The sequence below is a fragment of the Oncorhynchus keta genome, chromosome 26 (genome assembly GCF_023373465.1).
Source record: "Oncorhynchus keta strain PuntledgeMale-10-30-2019 chromosome 26, Oket_V2, whole genome shotgun sequence".
NCBI lineage: Eukaryota > Metazoa > Chordata > Actinopteri > Salmoniformes > Salmonidae > Oncorhynchus > Oncorhynchus keta.
Genome location: NC_068446.1, coordinates 6056681 through 6082746, shown reverse-complemented (window position 1 = coordinate 6082746; position 26066 = coordinate 6056681). Strand labels below are relative to the sequence as shown.

At 43.6% G+C, this 26066-nt stretch overlaps 1 long non-coding RNA gene and 2 pseudogenes across 1 annotated transcript; 2 read left to right on the top strand and 1 right to left on the bottom strand.

The window, feature by feature from the left end:
* The first annotated feature begins 2254 nt into the window (after positions 1 to 2254).
* On the top strand, positions 2255 to 4642 carry LOC118358624 (ubiquitin carboxyl-terminal hydrolase 1-like; annotated as a pseudogene).
* A 1479-nt stretch (positions 4643 to 6121) lies between these two features.
* LOC118358623 (dedicator of cytokinesis protein 7-like) overlaps positions 6122 to 26066 on the bottom strand; it is a 94671-nt pseudogene continuing 74726 nt past the window's right edge.
* Positions 7561 to 8194, top strand: LOC127911996 (uncharacterized). Its single transcript, XR_008080019.1, has 3 exons — positions 7561 to 7732; positions 7843 to 7956; positions 8056 to 8194. It is a non-coding gene; the product is annotated as an uncharacterized LOC127911996 (long non-coding RNA).

Below are 26066 nucleotides of genomic sequence, written 5' to 3'. Positions count from 1 at the left end.
GGCACCTAAATAGGCATGAAAGAACACATACACGGGAGGGGAAGACCACTGTTGTAATTGTGAAAATACATTTTCCTCGACAGAGAACCTGAAACCACATGGTGTTCTGACTTATGTTTTTGAATGAGAATGCAATATTTTTTGTTTGTTTATGCCACATGAAATCATATTGTATGTATGAAAACTTAACCAATAATAGGCCTCCTCTTTAAAAAAAATAAAAATCTCAAATCAGTTAAATCAAAATCAAATCAGATCAGTTTTGCTGTGTTAAAAAAAAAAATCCTACACTATGAGGTTGCAATAATACTGTGTAATTGTGAACATGATGACAATGTCCTTTTAGTGTAAGAGCTGTTAGGAAAGAACACCTGAAATTTCTGCCGGTTTTGGTGGGAGGGAGTCTTGGGCTTCCAGGGTGACATCAGCATGCGGTGAAAAGGTTAGCCTAATAGTCCAATAACAAAAGAGATTTCCAAAACTGTCTGCCAATAACAGCTGTGTGTTTTGGGTCATTGTCATGCTGGAAGACCCAGCCACGACCCATATTCAATGCTCTTTCTGAGGGAAGGAGGTTGTTGGCCAAGACTCGCGATACATGGCCCCATCCATCCTCCCCTCAATACGGTGCAGTCGTCCTGTCCCTTTTGCAGAAAGCATCCCCAAAGAACGTTTCCACCTCCATGTTTCACGGTTGGGATGGTATTCTTGGGGTTGTACTCATCCTTCTTCTTCCTCCAAACACGGTGAGTGGAGTTTAGACCAAAAAGCTCAATTCTTGTCTCATCAGACCACATGACCTCCTCCAATTCCGCCTCTGGATTATCCAGATGGTCATTGGCAAACTTCAGACGGGCCTGGACATGCGCTGGCTTGACCAGGGGGGCCTTGTGTGCGCTGCAGGATTTTAATCCATGACGGCGTAGTGTGTTACTAATGGTTTTCTTTGAGAATGTGGTCACAGCTCTCTTCAGATCATTGACCAGGTCCTGCTGTGGAGTTCTGGGCTGATCCCTCACCTTCCTCATCATCACGAGGTGCCCCACGAGGTGAGATCTTGCATGGAGCCCCAGACCGAGGGTGATTGATCGTCATCTTGAACCTCTTCCATTTTCTAATAATTACGCCAACAGTTGTTGCCTTCTCACCAAGCTGCTTGCCTATTGTCCTGTAGCCCATCCCAGCCTTGTGCAGGTCTACAATGTTATCCCTTATGTCGTTACACCCTCTCTGGTCTTGGCCATTGTGGAGAGGTTGGAGTCTGTTTGATTGATTGAGTGTGTGGACAGGTGTCTTTTATACAGGTAATGAGTTCAAACAGTTGCAGTTTATACAGGTAATGAGTGGAGAACAGGAGGCTTCTTAAATAAAAACTAACAGGTCTGTGAGAGACGGAATTCTTACTGGTTGGTAGGTGATCAAATACTTATGTCATGCAATAAAATGCAAATTAATTACTTAAAAATCATACAATGTGATTTACAGACCTCTACATGCTTTGTAAGTAGGAAAACCTGCAAAATCGGCAGTGTATCAAATACTTGTTCTCCCCACTGTATATATTTTTTTCTAAGATAATCTTTGAGAACTAACAATCACCAACATAAAGGCTGGACAGTCCGGGAGAATCAAAATATAAAAAATAATATGCATTTAGGAATATTTTTATCATGGCATGGGGACCTCATAGATTGTATGATGTTTGAGTCACTCAGATAGCATAAGCCATGGGAAAATGTGTAGAATTCCAGGACATTTGCTTTAAAACAGCTACATTTTGTCACTGCAGCCAACAGGACCACCATTGGCCACACTCATGGCAATGCCCCCTCCACCTGCCTCATAGAGTACCACAGTTTGAGTCATAATACCCATAAAACCTAGAGGTCAAACAGGGAAATGTTTCCAATCGTTTTTCCACCATTCATTTTTCCCATAGGGGAATTTAGAAACACTTAAAATAAGGGTTGTGCTTTGTGTTTGTGTTTACCCTGGCATGATGTTTTGGTGACCATGTAAATCTCTCTAGGACAAGGTGACTTTCATCAATATATTCACTTGGTTTCCAGATTTGGCCTATATCCCAGGTTTTTTCGGACCTGATTAGCTACCTCTACCACCCAAATAATGTAGGAACAGATGGGTGACCAGGATGACGATGTCAGAGGTCAAGCCCAGAAACTGCCACCACTGTGGGCACCAAAACAAATTGCAACAGAGGAGCAGGCTAAAACTTCAGAAATCTCACTTAACGATGATGGTCAAACAAGCGGTAAGAGGAAGAGTGACACCGAGGCAGGCCAAGAAGGCAGTATCGTCAGCCGAAAACGGGAAACCTCTCACCCAACCCAAGAGGAAGTCCTCCAGTGACATCACTGTAGCGCCAAAATTCGAAGGCGAAGAAGAGGGGTAGAACAAGCAGGAAGAAGAGAAGGAAAACGACGTGGAAGGGAAAGAAGAGGTGGCTCCTGAAGAGGCAGAGGTGAAGAAGAGGCCCAAGCTGAGCTTGGCTGTCCTCGGGGAAGCAGCCCAGTATCTTCTCTAAGTTTAGCTGCCACACAGGAGGGAAGACAGAGACAGCCGAACCTGACCAGGAGGAGATGAAGAGTAGCCAACCTCGGGAGAACGGTGGGGAACACAGGAAAAAAACCCTCGGGAGAAAGTAAGAGAGGAAGCGGAGGAGAGAGCTGAAAGTGAGGTCATAGCCGAGTACATGTCGTTGGAAATCCACTTCATCGACCGTGTCCTGTCTGTCATATTTTTTATTTGACCCTTTAGCCATTGTGTTTTGTCTATTACTATGTTGAATCCGGACTCTCCTCTTTTCCTCTCCCCTCTCCAGAGTGCCTGGGTGTGGACCTGATGGAGCGTTTGATCCAGGGCCTTCTGGTGTTGAGGACACGCTGTCTGGAATGTGAGTGTCACGCTGAGAGGAGAGAAGACTCCCAGGACATCAGTGTCCCAGTGCAGGCGGAATCTACCACACACGTGCACACACGTTAGCACATGGTCACACATACATGAACAGTCACCACTTAAACAAGCGGTTTCAAAGATCAGCCCAAACAACAGTCTCCACAATGTATATCCTCTCATATTACAACCATCTCACCCGAACACTCTCTCCTCTGCTCTGCTCTCCACCCCTCCAGTCTCCCCTGACCCCAAGCTGGAGCTGAAAACTCTGAAGTGGGCCATCTGCCAGTTTGCCTCGTTGGAGAGGATCGTAGGAGAGTACCTCTGTGAGACCTGCCACCACTGAGGCTGAGAGGAGTCTGCCGTTTGATAAAAACCCCCCCAGAGGTCGTCACCATCCACCTCAAGTGCTTCTCTGTCCTTTCTAATGCCCCGTCTGCTTGGTTTTGCACTTAACTCTAGTTAGTGGATGGATACTTGGCCACTTACATACAACTTCGACACACAATCAGATATAATATAACACAGAAGCGCAACACCACATTATACAACAGTACTTGGTAAGCCGATCTGATGAAAAAAGGAGGTTCAGTGTGTGTTTAGATTAGTTCGGTGTTTGTTTTGCAACCAATTTTGTAACCTCTGTGTCTCAAGCTACTCAGCATGTGTAGACTGACGCTCTCTCTCCCTCTCTGTGTTGTTCAGGAAGGACCCGTACGCCGGCCTCTCAAAGGTGAATACCCCCCCTACTACAGACCCCTTTCAAGCGCTCTCTGGAGGAGTGGTGCATGCACCCCTCAGCCACTGGAGGGCAGCACTACCAGCTGTTTGCTGTGGTCATTCACAGCGCTGTCGCCATCTCCAGCGGACGGTGTACCACCTACATCAGGATGATGGACAGCAAGGACACTAAGGTCCACCTGCCCGAGGGGGATGAGAAGCAGAGCGGAGAGGAAGAGGAGTGTGGTAGGAAATTGCATGGTCCGCAACCCAAGGAAGAGGTGTTGGATTATGATGAAGGGGAAGTGTCTTAGTCTCAATGGTACAGGACAAAATGGTTCTGCTAACACCAACTCTGCCAGCACCACAATAAACAGCAAGCTGGGGGCCAAGAAGGCCTCAGAGGGGGTGGGACTGCTGGGGGGGCCAGAGGAGCCTGTCCAGCTATGACTTTGGGGGCAACAAGCAGACAGCCAACCCAGACAAGGCAGCTTCTACTGGGACAGACAATATCACCACCAGATGATCCAGACGGATTTCCAGGGCCCCAGGACACAGTAGTAATGGAGGGATAAAGGAGGAGGCTGAGGAGGTCCTTGTTGACTGGGTGCGAGGGGGCTGGAGGTGGGGTGTCTACGGAGCAGGCCCTGAGCAGCCTGCTGCAGAACGAGGGGAAGTGAATGCTCTTTGATGACTCTGAAGTGCTTTTTTTCTGAGGAGGACTTCCTGAGAGCCTGCTCTACTCCATACATGTTATTTTATTTTACAGGAGGGTCTTCCGCCAGGGACACCACTTTGTATGTGTGTGGGTCAGTGGTGGAACTATATATTCACGTCTGTGAAACTATATATTCACAGTATTATAAATTAATTGTTGTTTATTTGGTAGCATTTCGTAGTGTGACTGATTTTACTCATTGCATTAGTACTGTACAAAGTTAGAGGTGCGCTATTTGATAGATTCCCCCGCTCCCTCCTACCTCGGGCTTCCAGTGGGGAGACCTGAGGTCAACCTATCCCCGCCTCCCTCCCCATCGCGTACTTCTGACCATACGCAGATTTAAGAATACACAGATTAAAACCTGTTTTTCCTGAGCAATCTTTCAAATTGTTAGGACATGTAAACAAGTTAATTGGCGTTCCAGTAGTGTATTTGACCTGTTTACACCAGCCGAGCAAGCCCCCCTCTTTAGACCTAGTGAAGTGAGTTTGGAACAACTAAATGAATACTTAGTAGAATAGTGTTCACATACAAACGTTATGTCCAAACTCCAAATCAAATATGCTCCCCAAACATTACATGGTCGCTGTGGTAGAACGTTTATTTTGATTGGCCATTTGCTGATGTGTCCATGTAAGTAGTTTGGTGGTGCGGTCCGCTAACACAGGACTAGCAAAGGCTCAGTGAAAAACATACTTTTTGGGGGGTAATAATCTTTGGGGGGGCTATGCATGTAAACAGGATTATTAGGGGTATCGTTCTTCCTGCCAAGTATTTAAACATTTTAATCGAATGTATTAATCTGTCTACCCACAACAATCGCATTATTGTGTGCATGTAACCATACTCAGTGTAGCCCACCGAATCACATTGGAGCGAGCTGTTCATTTTGTCTCCTTAATTTGCATACTGGTAACCTTTTTGTCTGTTAATCTGCAGATAAATTGTGAACGCATTCAATGGGAATGGTGACTTCTCACTGCAGGAACAATAGGTAGCGGAGAGAGACTTATTCTGTTCCAAATATGACAACGATAAAAAAAATATTAAAAAAATCTGTGAAGTCAGAAATATATAATACTTATAAACCTTTTATTTTTATATATTTTTTTTTTATGTAACCTTTTTTTTCAAGATGTTAAACACATTTTTCTGTTTTATAAACCTCTTAGATATCAGGTCACGTTTTGGCGACCTGCGTGGTTACTGGTACCGGATCCAACCCGACATTTCCGCTTATAAATCGATCTGTGGACACCGTAGATCTAAATGGCTTGCATTGAGCGATAGCCCTGGTTCCTACGGACACAGTAATTCATGTCCTGCAGTAAAACTGTATGTAAGACTTGAAACCAGTCTTTTCATATAGGCCTAGACAACATCCAAAAGAATTAATAATACACTGAATTCGTATACATTTGCAGTCATTTAAAATTGTAAAGCCACGTCTTTCTACACAGTACCACAACTTGATGAAGTAGCCAATCATTTTGCTGTGTATTTTAGATGGAATCAAGTCATTATAACGTACCAGAGGCCACCAAAATACAGCTCATTAGGCAACCTTATTTTAAGCGCCCACGGCCCGGGAAGTCCATAGCTTTACTTAGGGAAAACACTGGCTCCATGCCTTCAAATACTGTTGGACCGTCAGAAATAAGCTGCTCAGTTTTGGTCCATAATGTTTAAGTTCAGTTAGATACAGATAAAGGTGACCATCTCGGTCTAATTCTTGGTGGAATAACTTTTGCACGTTGTCGAAAATAACATTTCTTGGTCGATTTATTATTTTGTACAAAATTGTATAAATACATTCAAGCAGTCAATAAATACCTAGCCAATGACTTTACAAAATGCTAGTACAACATCGTATTGAATAAGACATGTTTTTGCATCATGGATGAACGTATTTAGCCTACATTGCATGTTTTCTTGTCAAGTTCTGTCCAACAGCAGTACCTCATTCCAGTTAAACAAGTTCTGGCCCTATGAAAGATCATACATATGATTTACTATAAGCAATAAAGTTGTAACTTATGTAAAACATCATTTCTATGAATCTTTTCCCTGCTGTCAAAAATATGATATTCTAAAGATTTAAAATAAATTGTTTGGTCTTGAAACCAGAAAAGTCCAGAGTAGATTCGTTTGCATGTGAATTATTCCCACATATTTCATACTTCTCGCTCCTCCTAATTTGTAGATTCTCTTGTACATTTAATAAAACACCAGCAAAACTTTTTCTTTGTTTGCCCAAGAGTTCTTCAAGATTGTCTTTTTCGTCTTCAAAGAACAATACTCACCCATTTGGACGTTCCAATATTTATTTAGTAAAATAGTAAACAAAAAAATACATAACCATTCAATGTCAACGTTTAAAACATTTCCCTAACTAAAAACAAAATGTAGCTTAACTAAAAATGAGAAAGCTGATAAATAGTGTCGGTACATATTTTGCACGTTTTCTTTCCTTCCAATTTTTGATTAAATATTAAAACGTTCAAGTCGTAAAATGCATTGATACACAGTAAATAAAAAAACACATGAAATATCAATACAGATTTGACATTATACGTAGTAAGATCCACTTTGTTAAACCCACTGGTTGCGTAAACGAATAAGACACTTGTACGACGTACCGAGTTCGTGGTGACACTTCTTTAGCTTTCCGTCTGCTCGCTATCGGGAACGCTGACTCGGTCTTTACACATGAATAAACTAAGGCAATGATTCTTAATTTTAAAAAATGCTCTTCATCTTCAAAGTTCAAGCTTGCGGAGACTCATTCTGCTGAAGGAATCCCTGTGGAAAAAAAGAACACAGAATGCAAAGTCAGTGAAATATGGAGAAGCCAAGCCAGATTGGCCATGCATTTAACCTTACACCCAGTAGAGACCAAGTGCAGACAGTTTTACAGAGGTGATTCCAAATCACAGAATACCAAAGTCAGTGAAATATGGAGAAGCCAAGCCAGATTGGCCATGCATTTAACCTTACACCCAGTAGAGACCAAGTGCAGACAGTTTTACAGAGGTGATTCCAAATCACAGAATACCAAAGTCAGTGAAATATGGAGAAGCCAAGCCAGATTGGCCATGCATTTAACCTTACACCCAGTAGAGACCAAGTGCAGACAGTTTTACAGAGGTGATTCCAAATCACAGAATACCAAAGTCAGTGAAATATGGAGAAGCCAAGCCAGATTGGCCATGCATTTAACCTTACACCCAGTAGAGACCAAGTGCAGACAGTTTTACAGAGGTGATTCCAAATCACAGAATACCAAAGTCAGTGAAATATGGAGAAGCCAAGCCAGATTGGCCATGCATTTAACCTTACACCCAGTAGAGACCAAGTGCAGACAGTTTTACAGAGGTGATTCCAAATCACAGAATACCAAAGTCAGTGAAATATGGAGAAGCCAAGCCAGATTGGCCATGCATTTTTACACCCAGTAGAGACCAAGTGCAGACAGTTTTACAGAGGTGATTCCAAATCACAGAATACCAAAGTCAGTGAAATATGGAGAAGCCAAGCCAGATTGGCCATGCATTTAACCTTACACCCAGTAGAGACCAAGTGCAGACAGTTTTACAGAGGTGATTCCAAATCACAGAATACCAAAGTCAGTGAAATATGGAGAAGGAATGCAGATTGACAAACACCCAGTAAGACCAAGTGCAGACAGTTTTACAGAGGTGATTCCAAATCACAGAATACCAAAGTCAGTGAAATATGGAGAAGCCAAGCCAGATTGGCCATGCATATAGCCTTACACCCAGTAGAGACCAAGTGCAGACAGTTTTACAGAGGTGATTCCAAATCACAGAATACCAAACTACCTGGTGAAGCTGTCCGTTTGCTGCATTTAACAGAAGCAAAAGCAGGAAATCATATTTATGTGGAGGGGAATGCATGACAAAACATAAGCAATAGGAGTACTTCATACGTCCAAATTAACACCATAAACACTCCAAAGAAAGTGTTGTGAACATTAGAAGCAGTTCACATTTAAACTGTTTCTATGTCTCTAAAAACATTTGAAAGTGTTGTGAACATTAGAAGCAGTTCACATTTAAACTGTTTCTATGTCTCTAAAAACATTTGAAAGTGTTGTGAACATTAGAAGCAGTTCACATTTAAACTGTTTCTATGTCTCTAAAAACATTTGAAAGTGTTGTGAACATTAGAAGCAGTTCACATTTAAACTGTTTCTATGTCTCTAAAAACATTTGAAAGTGTTGTGAACATTAGAAGCAGTTCACATTTAAACTGTTTCTATGTCTCTAAAAACATTTGAAAGTGTTGCGAACATTAGAAGCAGTTCACATTTAAACTGTTTCTATGTCTCTAAAAACATTTGAAAGTGTTGTGAACATTAGAAGCAGTTCACATTTAAACTGTTTCTAGGTCTCTAAAAACATTTGTTGCCATAGTTGCACGTGATATAACGCTACTTGTTAGCTTTTCCCTATCGGATAACCTGGCATACTTATCCCTATGCTAAAAACACCAGCTGGACATGATTTTTCCTGTGACAAATATTGTACCGGCCAATTAAAAACGTTGACGTGACCATACCCTTTTTTCACCCATGAGCGTCCTTAACAGAAGTCACACAGCACCATCTGCTGATCAAAGTCAGTAAAACATGCACAAAACTTAAGTTGGACAGATAGCTCACAGTCAGGCTTCTAATCCCAGGTGAGATAAGTTTTTTCCTTTGAAATGTAGACCTACATTTATTGTGATAGTGTGTTGCTGAAGGGTGCAGCCAAAACCGTGTAAATGAAGATGACAAATATTTCTAAATGAGGAGTTTCTCGGAGATCCTCTCGTAGACCGACACATTCTATTATACAGGGGTGTAGATCGACCAGATCGCACCGGAGCGATGCTTGTTTAATAAAGTGTAAAACTTAAGGTGAATCAATGTCTCGCAAGATCACTTAATGATTCATCAGTATTCTACATAAGCCCAAAATACTGAATATATAATAGCATAGTTTCATGTAACTGCTAGACCAGAAACACCATTTTGTATGTAGGCTACACTTACATTTTATATGCATTGTTATAAATCATCCACTTTGTTACATTTTGAATCGAGCATCAACAAGTCAGTGAAAAGTTTTACCGAGATACAGATCATTAGAAAATAAAATTACAAATGTAGTTTATTTTTATTACACAAATGTTGCGGCATAAGTGTCAGTAGAGAGACGTTTTGCTCCTCTCGAAAGTGAAACAATATACAGGGGCAAGCGAATTAGCCTACCTTCATTTAAATCTGCGTCTGGAATAAATGCAGGCACTAGTAGCCAGCCATACATTAGGCTATTTATTAGCCTATTTCGTTGATAATTAAATGGGACTAAGTAAATCATGTGCATTTTCATCTGTCGGGGTCATTTAACCATGTGGGTGAATGAATGAAGGACATGGTGGAGAAAATTGCAAGATTATGTTATAATACTGTTAATGCATCAAATGGTTGTTTTATGCAACAGAATAAGGGGGGTTCTCAGAACACTTTCATCTGTGTGTGTTCTACTGAGGATGGGCCTCTAGGAGCTTTAATGCTGACGGAAGATTTACCATGTCTTTGGGTGATGAACCTAACAAGACCGAATTCCATAGCATGAGTTGGTGTTTCTGTACTGGGTTACCATGGGGAGATGGCTCCAGTACTGAGTTGGTGGGGCCTCTGGTTTCTACACAACGAGAACAGTCTCGACAGCGGATAGCCTTTGCTGTGAATTATTAGCATCTTTCATACAAATCTTAACCTTGTGACCCATTCCATACATCTGTTGTTTGCCATGAACATCCAGGAGGATGGACTTTGCTATAAAATGCTGTGGTCCTGCTGGTTGGGCTCAACGTATCACCTATGGGGGGGCTTGTTGACAAGCTCAACTACTGCAGTAATTAAATAAGAATGTTTACTTGTTTTGAAGAAATGTACAAGTCTCTCCTTTTGATTAGAATAATTCCACGACATGGAACATATTGATGCACTCTGAGTGATAGCGCAGTAATGTGCACTTGAGGTTTAGACTTTACCAGCATTTAAAGCGCACGTCCGGGTTTTCAGAGTAAATCTGATTACAAGTATCAAGTGTGATAAAATGGATAAGATTCCGAATTTCCAGTATGACGAGATCGGCACACCCCTAGTTTAAAGTTAAACCGTTTCTCATGTTCACAAGCATGTTCCTGCTTGTCAACATACACACACACACACACACACACACACACACACACACACACACACACCTGTGAGATGTGACCTGCAGCACAGGTTTATAAAGATGGGGTATCTTTCTGCAGATGAGTGGCTGTAGCGCCTCCTTCAGACGATGGTAGTTCTTCTCCAACTCCCTCTGGTACTCCTTCTGGTCTGGACCAATTAGACTCTTGTTCTTACGGAGGGCGTCTTCACACCTGTATGGAGGACAATAGGACAGGTGTGAGCAGAGCACTGGACTTCAATAAGACCTGTTGCATACAGCACAGGGAATTGGAGTCCATAATCTTGATTTACAAACAACAGTACTTTAAATTGAATAAACTTTATTGACCTCTCGAAGCGGAAATTGGTACTTCACCTCTTCGTGAAGTCTTTGAAGCAGAGGCGTAGTTTGTTGTGGTGTCTGTAGAGTTTAGGGTCACTGGGGATCTCAGAAAGGAACACCTGGGCCACTTCCAGAGGTCCCTGGTTGACGGTGGTCCCCACAGAACCCTGCAGGACCATTTGCAGCATCTTGGCATCGGAGGGGTCCTGGTGAGTGGCGAAGGCCAGCTCCTGGGTCTTCTTCTGCATATCCTCTATGGCCACCTCAATGGGCATGGAGCTTATCTAACTCAGGGTCAGAGAGACAGGGATTGACGATCAGATGGAGAAAGCAGACTTTTTATTTTTTAATTTTTTATTTCAAATTTAACCAGGTAGGCTAGTTGAGAACAAGTTCTCATTTGCAACTGCGATTTTGGCAGAAGATAAACAAAGCAGTGTGAACAGACAACACAGAGTTATCATGGAGTAAACAATTAGCAAGTCAATAACACAGTAGAAAAAAATGGGCAGTCTATATACAATTTGTGCAAATGGCATGAGGAGGTAGGCGAATAATACATTTTTTGCAGATTAACACTGGAGTGATAAATGATCAGATGGGCATGTACAGGTAGAGATATTGGTGTGCAAAGAGCAGAAAAGTAAATAAATAAAAACAGTATAAAAACAGTATGGGAATAGGTAGGTGAAAAAGGGTGAGCTATTTACCTATAGACTATTGTCAGCTGAACATCGGTTAGCACTCGGATAGCTGATGTTTGAGTTGGTGAGGGAGATAAAGTCTCCAATCAGAGATGTAATGTTCCAGTCACAGGCAGCAGAGTACTGAGGAAAAGTACTCAAATGAGGTGTTGGCTTTAGGGATGATCAGTGAGATACACCTGCTGGAGCGCGTGCTACGGATGGGTGTTGCCATCGTGACCAGTGAACTGAGTAGCATGGACTTGTAAATGACCTGGAGCCAGTGGGTCTGGAATAAGTCTATGAGTACCTAGCATGGATGTAATGGTCACTCTGGAGATGAGTCTGGCTATGAGTACTCTATGAGGGAGTAATGAGCATACAAGTGCAGTGGTGGGTGGTATAAGGTGCTTTAGTGACAAAACGGATGGCACTGTGATGAGACTGCATCCAGTTTGCTGAGTAGAGTGTTGGAAGCCATTTTGTAGATGACATCACTCTAGTGAGATGGTAGGATAGTCAGTTTTACTAGAGTAAGCTTGCAGCGTGTGAAGGAGGCTTTGTTGAGATGAAAGCCGACTCTATTTGATTTTTGATTGAGATGTTTGATGTCAGTCTGGAAGAGAGAGTTTGCAGTCTAGCCAGACACCTAGGTATATAGATGTCCACATATTCAGAGGTTGGAACCATCCAGGGTGGTGATGCTAGTGGGCATGCGGGTGCAGGCAGCTCGGTTGAGATGCATTTGGTTTACTGCGTTTAAGAGCAGTTGGAGGCCACGGAAGGAGTGCTGTAGAGAGTAGAGACAATTGCTTCAATATTTAAAATTAACAGAGGGATACAGTGGGGAGAACAAGTATTTGATACACTGCCGATTTTCTAGAGGTCTGTCATTTTTTGAATGAGTATGAGTCTATGAGTACTCTATGAGATGTAATGTACACTTCACTCTACTGTGAGACGGAATCTAAAACAAAAATCCAGAAAATCACATTTGTATGATTTTTAAGTAATTCATTTGCATTTTATTGCATGACATAAGTATTTGATCACCTACCAACCAGTAAGAATTCCGTCTCTCACAGACCTGTTAGTTTTTCTTTAAGAAGCCCTCCTGTTCTCCACTCATTAATCAAATACTTCTCCCCACTGTATATGCCTGTTTTTCATACGAATGATTGTCAGTAAGAACATCGCACTCTATGAGATGAGTATGAGTCTATGAGTACTCTATGAGATGTAATGGTCACTCTATGAGATGAGTATGAGTCTATGAGTACTCTATGAGATGTAATGGTCACTCTATGAGATGAGTATGAGTCTATGAGTACTCTATGAGATGTAATGGTCACTCTATGAGATGAGTATGAGTCTATGAGTACTCTATGAGATGTAATGGTCACTCTATGAGATGAGTATGAGTCTATGAGTACTCTATGAGATGTAATGGTCACTCTATGAGATGAGTATGAGTCTATGAGTACTCTATGAGATGTAATGGTCACTCTATGAGATGAGTATGAGTCTATGAGTACTCTATGAGATGTAATGGTCACTCTATGAGATGAGTATGAGTCTATGAGTACTCTATGAGATGTAATGGTCACTCTATGAGATGAGTATGAGTCTATGAGTACTCTATGAGATGCAATGGTCACTCTATGAGATGAGTATGAGTCTATGAGTACTCTATGAGATGTAATGGTCACTCTATGAGATGAGTATGAGTCTATGAGTACTCTATGAGATGACGTGCCAGTGCCTCACCTCTTCTTTGTGGATGATGTGGTCCTTCTGTAGCTCAGTTGGTAGAGCATGGCGTTTGTAACGCCAGGGTAGTGGGTTCGATCCCCGGGACCACCCATACGTAGAATGTATGCACACATGACTGTAAGTCGCTTTGGATAAAAGCGTCTGCTAAATGGCATATATTATTATATTATTATTATATTATTGATGCGGGTCTTGATGTAGGGGAAGGCGTGGGAGGTGGTCAGGATGGTTTTGCGCTTGAACTGATCGTGCAGATCCCCGTGCGCCCGCCCGTCCAGCGTGAACGGCGTGCAGTAGACAAAGCGCCGCAGGTTGTAGTTCTTGTCGAAGTACGTGATGCGGTCCTTCATTTCATAGGTGTCAAAGTACGGCTCCACGTACGTGATCTGGACATAAGCCTGGACACAGTAAAGACACACAGTGACACCTGGTTAACATGATGTTTTACCAACATGAACCACAATACACATAAATAACCAATTAATAACCAATAGCCTTCAAATAACCTAAATGAATATTCAAATAAGTGATTATTTGGAATTACATCTTTACCCACAAACCCTCTCCCCCACCGCCACACGCACCTTATTTGGGTCCAGTTTGCACTTGTCCACTAGATTGGAGTCCTTAATGACTTCCACCTGGTCTTCCCCATAGCGCTCGCCATAAAACCCCTAAGAGATCAAACACACAGGACACACTCGGTGCTCCAGCTCTCTCACAGAGGAGACCGAGACCATTACCTAAAGGAAAAATCCACTGAAAAACAATCTTTTGGTATTTCTTTCATTAGTCCACCGTTGATACGGTCCCAAAACATAATGTACTGTAGCAAGAGACACTTTCCATCTTGAAAGTCCAACATCTTGAAAACTTGACTGTGAAACATTTCAGGACTGTTATCAACAGTGGCCTAATTGGAAAAAAATAACCAAAAGATAGTTTGAGACAAACTGCCATTTACCTCGAGTCGGTGTGAGACCTCTGCTAGCTTGGTGATGGCAGGCTCTTTGTACACAAACTCCTGCTCGTCCAAGTCCCCAAATTTAGAGCCGTAAAATCCGACTCTGAAGTAAGTACCAAACATTCTCTTCCCATCCTGTCAGACAGAAAACATGTTTTACGTGGGCAAATGTCAAATATAAGCGCATGCATGCATGCTATTTGAACAAAAACATGTTGCTTTTACACAGAATGTCATCAGAAGTGTAAGGATAAAGCACGGTAATAACCGTGTCTGAGCCAGACTATTGAGCCAGACTATTGATACATTAGCTGAAATCCATCCAACTCAGTGAAACCATCAAGTTCCAAGTTCTCATCATCAGCAAACACTTCAATCGCAACACCAAATACGAACACAGACCAACGACCTTCAGCGTAATAGACACCGTTTTTAGGCTAATGTAAATGTTTGAATAAACAAACAACTTTCAGAGGCTCTGTCAATGACCACGTTGACCAATGATGTGTTATCGCTGATCAGATTGGAATATGGCCTAGAAACAGTACGTACTTCTGGGTGTTGTGTTGACGTGTGAATGGTTAGATACCACTGCCCCGTTGGATCTGGGAACACAAGCATTTCGCTACACCCGCAATAACAGCTGATAAATATGTGTGTGTGTGTGTGTGTGACCAATAACATCGGACTTGATTTGAGTCCACGTGTAAAAAGTCTGTCACGGTCTAAGGTCCAGATGGCCCGGTACCCAAGCCTTTAAACTGGCAGATGAATGAGGATGGACAGAGCCAAATGAAATGAACAGGCGCTGGTCAAGCAGAGAGCTCTGTGGTTTTTCAGGAAGGAGTGGAGCAGCTAAGGAAAACGGTGTGTGTGTGTGTGTGTGTGTGTGTGTGTGTGTGTGTGTGTGTGTGTGTGTGTGTGTGTGTGTGTCGTGTGTGAAGAGGGGGAGGAGGATATATACGTGGCTGTACAGAAACAGGTCAGGACTGAGCCAAACCAGATCAACTCGAAGGCTGCAAGCTCCCAGTACTGCTCCTATTGGCTGCATTGAACAATTGTCTTACCTTACATGGCCTTGGCAATATAGGTATATAGCACAGAGTGAAATACAGAGCATATTTTCCTGTGATCAGTTGCTCTGCCATTTGGCTCAGTGGTTGTTTGTCAGTGGTTCATTGCATTTACATTCCCCTTCAAAAAAGTAACAGAAATAAAGTCATCCGCAAACGAGAAACTTACCACAGCACACAATTAGTAAAGTGGGAAGGAGGGGTCGGCATGGCAACCAGGGAAATCAAAAGGAGAAAACAAGAACACATTTCAATCAGGATTCCAGGTAATTCATTCGAGAAACTAAACAAGAACACCACAAGAACAACACAAACCAAGGCAAATGGAATAGACAGCAACCACCAATACCCAAACTATTCCTTTTGACTAAGAACACACGACACGAAACATGCAGAGAAAGACAGAGTGAAGTAAAGGGAGGTGAAAGGAGAGAGGGAGAGATAAGATAAGAGAGCACAAGAAGAGAATGCAGTCATGGTGGAGCTCCACAGTCCCTGGAAACATTCAGGGAGCTGTACTCCCAGTCCTTAAGTTCCCTCAGGAGAAAAAGGAGGAGTGTTCTGTCCTTGTCATGCAACACACCAGGTTAATACCAGTTAATAAGATAATAAGATAATAAGCAGCAGTATGAATGAAGGAACTCAGGGGTCGATTTAGTTTGTCTTTTTCCAAATAAAAAAGGGAGAACATTTCACTTTGAGGTGGGACAAATCTAACAATCCAGTCCAAAATCCTTGGACTTGCACCCTCTTGAAATTCAACGTTTCTTAACCGAATGTGGATCCAGTTGAAACTGGTTTGTGGTTCATTTGTTCTATTACAAAAGGGCTCTGGTTTGTGTGTATCGAGAGAACAACCTGGGGGAGTGTATCCTCAGCACGAATATCTGACTAAAATCGAACCCTGTGAGATGAGTTGTGACAACAGGCGAGTGGGCAACAGACCAGATGTTGACACCCAACCAGACCAGTGTTGACACCAGACCAGACTGTTTGTTGTTGATGAGAGACGGTCTGACAAGGCAGGGGTGCAAGTAGGTGAAGTCCTCATTCACCAAGACTTGCCATTAGTATCACACTGGGGCTCCCATGCAAGGCCTGCCAAAACGGTCACGTTAAAACAACCTCTTCCGCAGACAGAGCAGAAGAGGAGGAAGAGGAGGAAGAGGAGGAGGGTTGTTGGCCGTCACATGGCATCAGCAGTCCCACAGTTGGTTGAACGGAGGGACAAACGGACAGCACCCAGTCTAGGTAGATGTTAATGGACGGTACAGTATAATGTAACATAGCATCAGAGAGCAACACAACTAGCAAATAATAAATATGAAGTAGAGACAAAAAAGTAAATGAGCAGGAACCATTAGGACCTACTTCCCAGCAAGTGTTCTGTGGTGACAAAGAAAAGACAATGTAAACACGTTTACAGTCACGTTGGTACACTGCAGTGACTGTCGGTCTGAGAGTGTAAATATTTGGTATACTCTTTCCTGCAATGCCTCCAACAGACAATATGCACTGGTGGGTCCATGCTCCTAACACACACATGGCACAGTACAGTCACAGTACGTGTTTCTCTGTCCCAGAATCACAGACATGCACGGGTAAGATCCACAGACAGGCAGTCCTAAACGACCTCCACACAGAGGTGGGGCACGTAACAGTGTCTGTTGGGCACGTAACAGTCCTGTCTTGTCAGTTCTCTATACCTACAGTATGTATAGGGCAAGAGCTAAATAAAAGCATGTGGCTTTACCTGATGCACGATTTTGCCAAAGGCTTCCTGTAGTTTACCATGTATGGTGGCCAACTTCTTGGCGTCCCGGTTGGCCTCGTGGATGGGGATCAGGACCTTGTACACCTCATTCACCGCCTCGTACATCCCAGCCTGGGAAAAGGTATTGAAAGTATTGAGGTGCGCTTGATTTAGCTTGGGGCTTGCACTTTTGGGACTATTCCATTGGTTCCACTATACCGGGCAAAAACGATTAAGTGCATCTTAAATATTTGACCCAGGTGTGGTTATGTGAAGTATTTATTCCTATGAGTGGTTAGAATAAGCCTTGACAACGCTCCACGTGTCACAGATAAACCAGCTGTGGATTGCCTCCGGTCTATCTTAAGTGCAGTAGTTCTTTCTCGGAGTCTCACCAGGGAGAAGGAGGAAGCAGCCTGATCCAGCAGCCCCACTAGGCCAGCCTCGGTGAAGTATTTCCCCCGAGCAGATACCCTCCTCATCGGGAGACACCACGTCGTCTGACACGGCAGACTCCTCCAGCACGTTGGAAGAGACGTTCTGAAACGGAGAAAGACGAGTCTCACATGGTCACTCGTTATTTAGACACAGACATAACACTCTAATGGGTTAATCGTTGGTATTACTTTTTCTTTACAACATCTTACTCTGTATGTTCAGTTGATAAATTGGAGTCAGTTGTGATGGCACTGAGCTAGGACTAAACCTGCAGTACCATGTCTCTCCAGGATGATTTCCTAGTCAAATCTACAGTCCTAAAATAGTATTTTCCCCTGCCCTCACCTGGAAGGTGACACAGCCGACCGGCAGGTACTTGCGGTCCTCCAGCATGCTGAGGTATTCCGCCACCAGGGCCGCGCTGTGCACCAGACACTGGGCTGCCTCCGCGTGATTGGTCCTCTCGGAGTGTTTACCCGCCATGTTCTGCATCCACGTCAGACGCAGGTCTGGAGACGTCTGGTAACCCTTAGCGATCCTGGACACAGACGCAGCAACGCCTTGAAGAAAAGCTCAGTGTGTGTGTGTTCCATACCTGTACATGAGGTCTATGAGCATCTCTGGGTCCTCCTGGTGCTCCTACATCTTGACTGTATCAGACAGGATCATGTGCAGGTTGAACACCAGATCCTGGACCTAAAGTACACACAAAAGATAGAAACATGAAGCATGGGTAATAAGGTGACATCATCATCTCACGTGATTGGACAAAGTATTCCCTTTCCTGCCAGCCATTTTCTGACGCCATTTTCATCAGTTTTTTTGTGTGTTGTATACTGAAGCACTTTTATATATTGAACAAGTACTTCCACTGCTTAGTACCACAATAACTAAAAAGGGTTAAATGTCAGTAAGTCCGTACTAATCTATTGACATCCAGCATGTCTGCTGCGGTTACCTGGTCAGGGAAGGTGGTCTCCCGGAGTTCCAGGTCTTCCTCGCCGTAGGTCAAGATGGTCTTCAGGGAACGCCGGAGGAATTCCTCGTTGAAGTTCTGAGACGTTCCCACCAGGGAGGACAGGGACATGGTCGCCTGCATCTTCACCCGGGCAAAATTCTACAGAAAGGAGCAGGGCCAGTCAGAGAAACGGCGAAAACACAGGACACCTACATGGACAATGGAACCTGTCCTAAAGGGATCAATAGTTGTATTGGAAATTGGTAGCGGGCAGGTAGACAGTACTCTTATGTGTCCGTGTTTGCTGTGCGTTGTACTTATGTTGCCAATCTCAAAGTTCTGCCTCATGAGCAGGTAGAGCGAAGCGGCGGAATGGGATCTGATGGTGCCAATACTGCTGCTACAGTTCCTCAGTAGACGCAGGTCAGCACACTGCTCGGTCTCCTCCTCGAACAGCAGCTCTGGGAACTACACGCACGCACGCACACACACACACACAGAGAGAGAAATGTACGTAAGTATGATAAACAGACAATACTATGACAGTACGCAGACGTTTTACAAATCAACCTCACAAAATCTCCTTAAAAAGTTGCAACTCCTCGATGGAAGATATCGACAACATTGTAGACAGGAAGTCAATTCTGACCTTGGAGACGAGAGCCCTCTGTGTAGCAAAGCAGTGCTGGAGGTAGAGGGCACTCTGGTTACAGGCCATGCTATGGAGCAGCACCTTCAACATTCCCCCCAGGATACTCTCCTTCGACTCTGTCACAGACACCATCTAGGATACACAAATAGTGTCATTGCAAATAAGAATTTGCTCTAAATGGACTTGCCGAGTTAAGTAAAGGTTAAACAAAACAACATTTCAAAATACATACCACAATCAATCAATACATTTGTATTATCCCCAGAGGGAAATTTGGTTTGCAAATGTGTCCATCTTTCAACCGGACTGTGTGCTTCTGTGAGGAGTCCGGTGCCTCTTAAAGGTAGACTCAGCGATATGACATAGGTGCACAGAGTAAACAGCATAGTGGGTACATTTCCACAACGACTAAGAGGGTTGAAGCGCGAGGCTATACTTAGATATTTTGGTGCCCTGGCTGCCACGCTGCAAGAGCGTGAAGCGAACCTGTGCACGTACACATGCGCCGATACTGTTAGCGACTGTGTGAGAGTCTGGCAAAGTCTTGCATCTCTCTCGTCACAATATCTGCAGTGCTGCTGGTGGAAACGTCATTCCTCTGTACCTGGACGATGATCTCCAGAGTGTCCAGAATGATCAGGTTGGCCTCCGCTGCCAGGTTACCGTCAATAAGTGCTTCATGCTCCAGCTCCGCTCGGGTCCTGCCACAGGAAACAGGACGTGACAGAAGGTCAGACACTCTCCAAAATGGCCGCTGGCCAGCTCCATATTCATGGGGTCCCCTTGAACGCCACAGCACTCATCATGCCTGTCAGTCACATTTGAGCCATCGCACACAGACAGGAGTTCTTCCATGTGCAACGTACTGTAAGGGGTTTGGTGTATGAAGGGTTGAAGAATAGGATGATGGTGGTGGGGGGTTATGACATGCTTTGTTACAGTTGACGAGTCACACACCTAACTACTACTGCTCCTGGGTTTGGGTTGGACTCCCTGGGCTGTGTAGTAGGATACTGTCTCTAAACCTGCACTCGCACAGTACACCACAGAGTCCAGAGCACACGGTAGCTACACGATGAGAGGAGAGCAGGGGACCAGGGACCCAAACGCACTTCCAACCCTTGGGGGGGGGTTAGTTACATGCTGACCAAACCGGACGCGTACGTGGGTCAACACGCACACGTTGATTTTGTTCACCCACACCAGAAGCAATCAGGACACGCAGGTTGAAATATCAAAACAAACTCTGAACCAATTATATTAATTTGGGAACAGGTCAAAAAGCATTAAACATTTATGGCAATAGAGCTAGCTAGCTTGCTGTTGCTAGCTCATTTGTCCTGGGATATAAACACTGGGTTGTTATTTCACCTGAAATGCACAAGGTCCACTACTCCGACAATTCATCCATAGATAAAACGGTAAACCTTCCTTCAGGCGTTTTTTTTTTTGTTGGACTTTATATGAAGGTTGGCAACCAACTTTACAGCAACTGACTGGAGTGCGGACCTCAGTTCATCTTTCAATCACCCACGTGGATATACGCTCCTAAAAAACAATGAGGAGATGGCATGTGGGTATATGGTCCTAAAAGCCAATGAGGAGATGCTACTTGAAGCCCGGACTTGAAGCGCGTTGAGCGTCACAAATGTAGACGCCATGTAGACGCTTGCGAGCAATGTGGTTGCAATGATTGAATAATATGTACGTGTAAATTTATTTCGCAAAGTTCGTGCACGTGACGCGAGTGGTGTGGTCAGCATGTTAGGCAGCAGAGGTAAGACAGGAGGAAGGTTAGGGGGGCACTGGTTAGATGGAGAGCGGTAGGGGTAGAGAGGCCAAACCTATAGAAGATAGGTGATTTCTATGAAAGTGCTTTTCCATTTTATTTTTTTTGATGAATGGACATTCAGTATTACAAACGAGTCTAACATGCTGTACAATCATCTACATGTTCTACTGTGCAAATTGTCACACATGCTGAATCAACCAATTGAGAGCCTACCATTTGCGACAGAATCACATCGATTTCCCCCATCTAAACCCACAATAGGGAATAGACACACATCAGTCAGAACCCAAATGAGCACTGCACACTGATTAAAGGACCAGCAGTCCCACTGCAGGCACCAGACAGACATAAACCACAAGCACCGTTACAGGAGAGGTTAGGGGGTCAGAGGTCAGGGTTCGGAGGTAATGAGTCAGGTCACCAAAGCAGCAGGAGAAACTCAGAGCACTGCAGCACACTGACTCACACTGACCATTCAATACAATACCTGAGTGATCTGTGGCTCCTATACAGAGGCACGGTGAGACACGAGAGAACATTCGGAGGAATGAGTTAACAGATTAAATGGGACAGAGGAAAAGACGCATGTGCCTTACAGGCGTTTTAAACACGGAGCATCTAAAAACAATAGGATAGCGTGTATTCTGCTGTTGTAGCATCAGGAATCCAACCCATATCGCTCGGTGTGGGCTTGTTCAGTTCAAACTAGATTCTTGTTTCTTTTAAGAAGCCCACTATAGGGCCCGAGTGGATTGTGAGATGGCGATGTGTGCATGCATCGCTCTCTATCTCGCTCTCTGTGTGTGTGTGTGTGTGTGTGTGTGTGTGTGTGTGTGTGTGTGTGTGTGTGTGTGTGTGTGTGTGTGTGTGTGTGTGTGTGTGTGTGTGTGTGTGTGTGAAAGCGTAAGCATACTTGTCCATCCTCTCGCTGTGCTGGCGCCAGTGTGTCATGTCTTTTCTCCAGCGCAGGTTTTCCTGGCTGCCGAAGGCACTGCCTGACGGACTCCTCTCTATGGGGGGGACGACATAAGAGGAGGAGAGAATGGACAAATTAGGCAAAGGGGTAGAGAGGGTGAGGAGATGTGGAGCGAAAGGGAAAGAGAAGGTAAAGGCGAGAGAGATGGTATGGTCATTTTCAGATCACTTGTGTGTGTGTGTGTTCCGTGTGTACCCAGCTGTCCCCTGCTGCGGCGGACCATCTCCTGCCGTGCCCCGATGCTCCCCAGTATGGCTTCCTCCAGCTTGGCCTTCATGTCCTTGGACTTCTTGAAGGTCAGGCTGTTCATGCGCTCAAAGGCCTTCTTCCCCTGCATGGTGGTGAAAACAACATGGGCCTTTTCCCACGATGAGGATGGAGAGAAGTTACACAGGGTTACTGCGCCACACCAACACAGCAAGAGAGGTTAAATGGAATAGAGATGGATTATATAAGAGTACGGTGAGCCGAAGAGAGTAGGAAAGCTCTGAGAGTAGGAAAGCTCTCCGAGTAAGATGACTTTATCAGTCAACTGCACACAAGGTCCAACTGATACTTCCACTTGCAACCTAACCTCTCCGACACACACACACACACACACACACACACACACACACACACACACACACACACACACACACACACACACACACACACACACACACACACACACACACACACACACACACACACACACACACACACACACACACACACACACACACACTTGAAGTCGGAGGTTTACATACACTTAGGTTGGAGATATTAAAACTCGTTTTTAAACCACTACACACATTTCTTGTAACAAACTATAGTTTTGGCAAGACGGTTAGGACATCTACTTTGTGCATGACAAGTAATTTTTCCAACAATTGTTTACAGACAGACTATTTCACTGTATCACAATTCCAGTGGGTCAGAAGTTTACATACACTAAGTTGACTTTAACTTCTTATGGCTGGGGGCAGTATTGAGAAGCTTGGATGAATAAGGTGCGCAGATGTACCCAGAGTAAACTACCTGCTCCTCAGTCCCAGTTGCTAATATATGCATATTATTAGTATATTTGGATATGAAACACTCTGAAGTTTCTAAAACGGTTTGAATGGTGTCTGTGAGTAAAACAGAACTCATATGGCAGGAAACACCTGAGAAAAATCAACAACCAGGAAGTGGGTAATCTGTGGTTGGTTGCTCCTAGTGAACGCGCTAACAAAAGGAGCTATTTGGACATAAATGATGGACATTATCGAACAAAAAAAACCTATTTGAAATCAGACACTGTGGTGGGTTTAACAGGCCCGTCTGAGGTTTGCTAGAGAGCATTTGGATTATCCAGAAGAAGATTGGGAGAATGTCATATGGTCAGATGAAACCAAAAGATAACTTTTTGGTAAAAACTCAACTCGTCGTGTTTGGAGGACAAAGAATGCTGAGTTGCATCGAATGAACGCCATATCTACTGTGAAACATGGGGGTGGAAACATCATGCTTTGGGGCTGTTTTTCTGCAAAGGGACCAGGACGACTGATCCATGTAAAGGAAAGAATGAATGGGGCCATGTATCGTGAGATTTTGAGTGAAAACCTCCTTCCATCAGCAAGGGCATTGAAGATGAAATGTGGCTGGGTCTTTCAGCATGACAATGATCCCAAACACACTGCACGGGCAACGAAGGAGTGGCTTCGTAAGAAGCATTTCAAGTTCCTGGAGTGACCTAGCCAGTCTCCAGATCTCAACACCATAGAAAATCTTTGGAGGGGGTTGAAAGTCCGTGTTGCCCAGCAACAGCCCCAAAACATCACTGCTCTAGAGGAGATCTGCATGGAGGAATGGGCCAAAATACCAGCAAAAGTGTGTGAAAACCTTATGAAGACTTACAGAAAACGTTTGACCTCTGTCATTGCCAACAAAGGGTATATAACAAAGTATTGAGAAACTTTTGTTATTGACCAAATACTTATACCATAATTATACCAAATACTTCCACCATAATTTGCAAATAAATTCATTAAAAATCCTACAATGTGATTTTATGGATTTCTTTTCTCATTTTGTCTGTCATAGTTGAAGTGTACCTATGATGAAAATTACAGGCCTCTCTCATACTTTTAAGTGGGAGAACTTGCACAATTGGTGGCTGACTAAATACTTTTTTGCCCCACTGTATGTCTGAGGAATTTTAATTATGAGATTTCTGTTGTTTTGAATTTGGCGCCCTGCACTGTCACTTGTCATATCAATCCCGTTAGCTGGATCTCAGCCCTACAACTTGGAAAAATCATAACTAGAAGCTCATAGAAGCTTCTGTCAGGCTAATTGACATCATTTGAGTCAATTGGAGGTGTACCTGTGGATGTATTTCAAGTCCTACCTTCAAACTCAGTGCCTCCGCTTAATATCATGGGGAAATCAAAAAATTGTAGAACTCCACAAGTCTGGTTCATCCTTGGGTGCAATTTCCAAACGCCTGAAGGTTCCACATTCATCTGTACAAACAAAAGTACGCAAGTATAAACACCATGGGACCACGCAGCCGCTATACCGCTCAGGAAGGAGACGCAATCGGTCTCCTAGAGATTAACATACTCTGGTGCGAAAACTGCAAATCAATCAAAAGGACCTTGTGAAGATGCTGAAGGAAACAGGTACAAAAGTATCTATATCCACAGTAAAACAAGTCCTATATTGACATAACCTGAAAGGCCGCTCAGCAAGGAAGAAGGCACTGCTCAAAAACCGCCATAAAAAAGCCAGACTACAGTTTGCACATGGGGACAAATATTGTACTTTTTGGAGAAATGTCCTCTGATCTGATGAAACAAAAATAGAACTGTTTGGCCATAATGACCATCGTTATGTTTGGAGGAAAAGGGGGGGGCTTGCAAGCCAAAGAACACCATCCCAACCGTGAAGTACGGGGGTAGCAGCATCATGATGTGGGGGTACTTTGCTGCCTGAGGGACAGGTGCACTTCACAAAATAGATGGCATCGTGAGGCAGGAAAATTATGTGGATATGTTGAAGCAACATCTCAAGAAGTTAAAGCTTGGTCACAAATGGGTCTTCCAAATGGACAATGACCCCAAGCATACTTCCAAAGTTGTGGCTAAATGGCTTAAGGACAACAAAGTCAAGGTATTGGAGTGGCGATCACAAAGCCCTGACCTCAATCCTATTGAACATTTGTGGGCAGAACTAAAAAGCGTGTGCGAGCAAAGAGGCCTACAAAACTGACTCAGTTACATCAGCTCTGTCAGGATGAATGGGCCAAAATTAACCCACGTTTGACCCAAGTTAAACAATTTAAAGGCAATGCTACCAAATACTAATTGAGTGCATGTAAACTTCTGACCCACTGGGAATGTGATGAAATAAATAAAATCTGAAATAAATCATTCTGCTATTACATTTCACATTCTTAAAAAAGTGGTGTTCCTAACTGGTCTAAGACAGGTAATTTTTACTAGGATTAAATGTCGGGAATTGTGAAAAACTGAGTTTAAATATATTTGGCTGAGGTGTGTGTAAACTTCTGACTTCAACTGTACATGTACCGATTTGAAAAACAACTCATAAGAGCCTGGGAAGTACAAATTAATAAAACCTTTTGAAATAAGTTTCTCTCCACCCAGTCTTATCCAGGCACGCAATAATGGACTGTCAAGTGAGGCTTGACGTGGTTCTACAGATTTGAGGCATTACTACAAGAGATCTACAACACGCGCATGCTTTTTCTGTGCTCCAGGTGTCACGTTACCTTGTACTCGAAGCAGGAGACACAGAGGTAGAGCATGTCCAGCAGACAGACAGGTCAGTGAACCACTTCTGTAGGACACACTTATCTGCATTCTTCAGAACCCACAGCGGACAGATCAATAGACTGCGACTGGACTCTGCTGAGAAGGTGGCGTGCGGACGACTGGCCTGGAGAGAGGGAGATGGGAAGAGACCAAAGGGAAAAAAGGTCAGCAAAACAGAGAGTTATGAAAGTAAAGAGGTAAGAAAGGGGGAACTTAACAGAAGGAGAGAAAGAGAGTCTGGAAAAAAAAGACAGAGGGAATAAGCG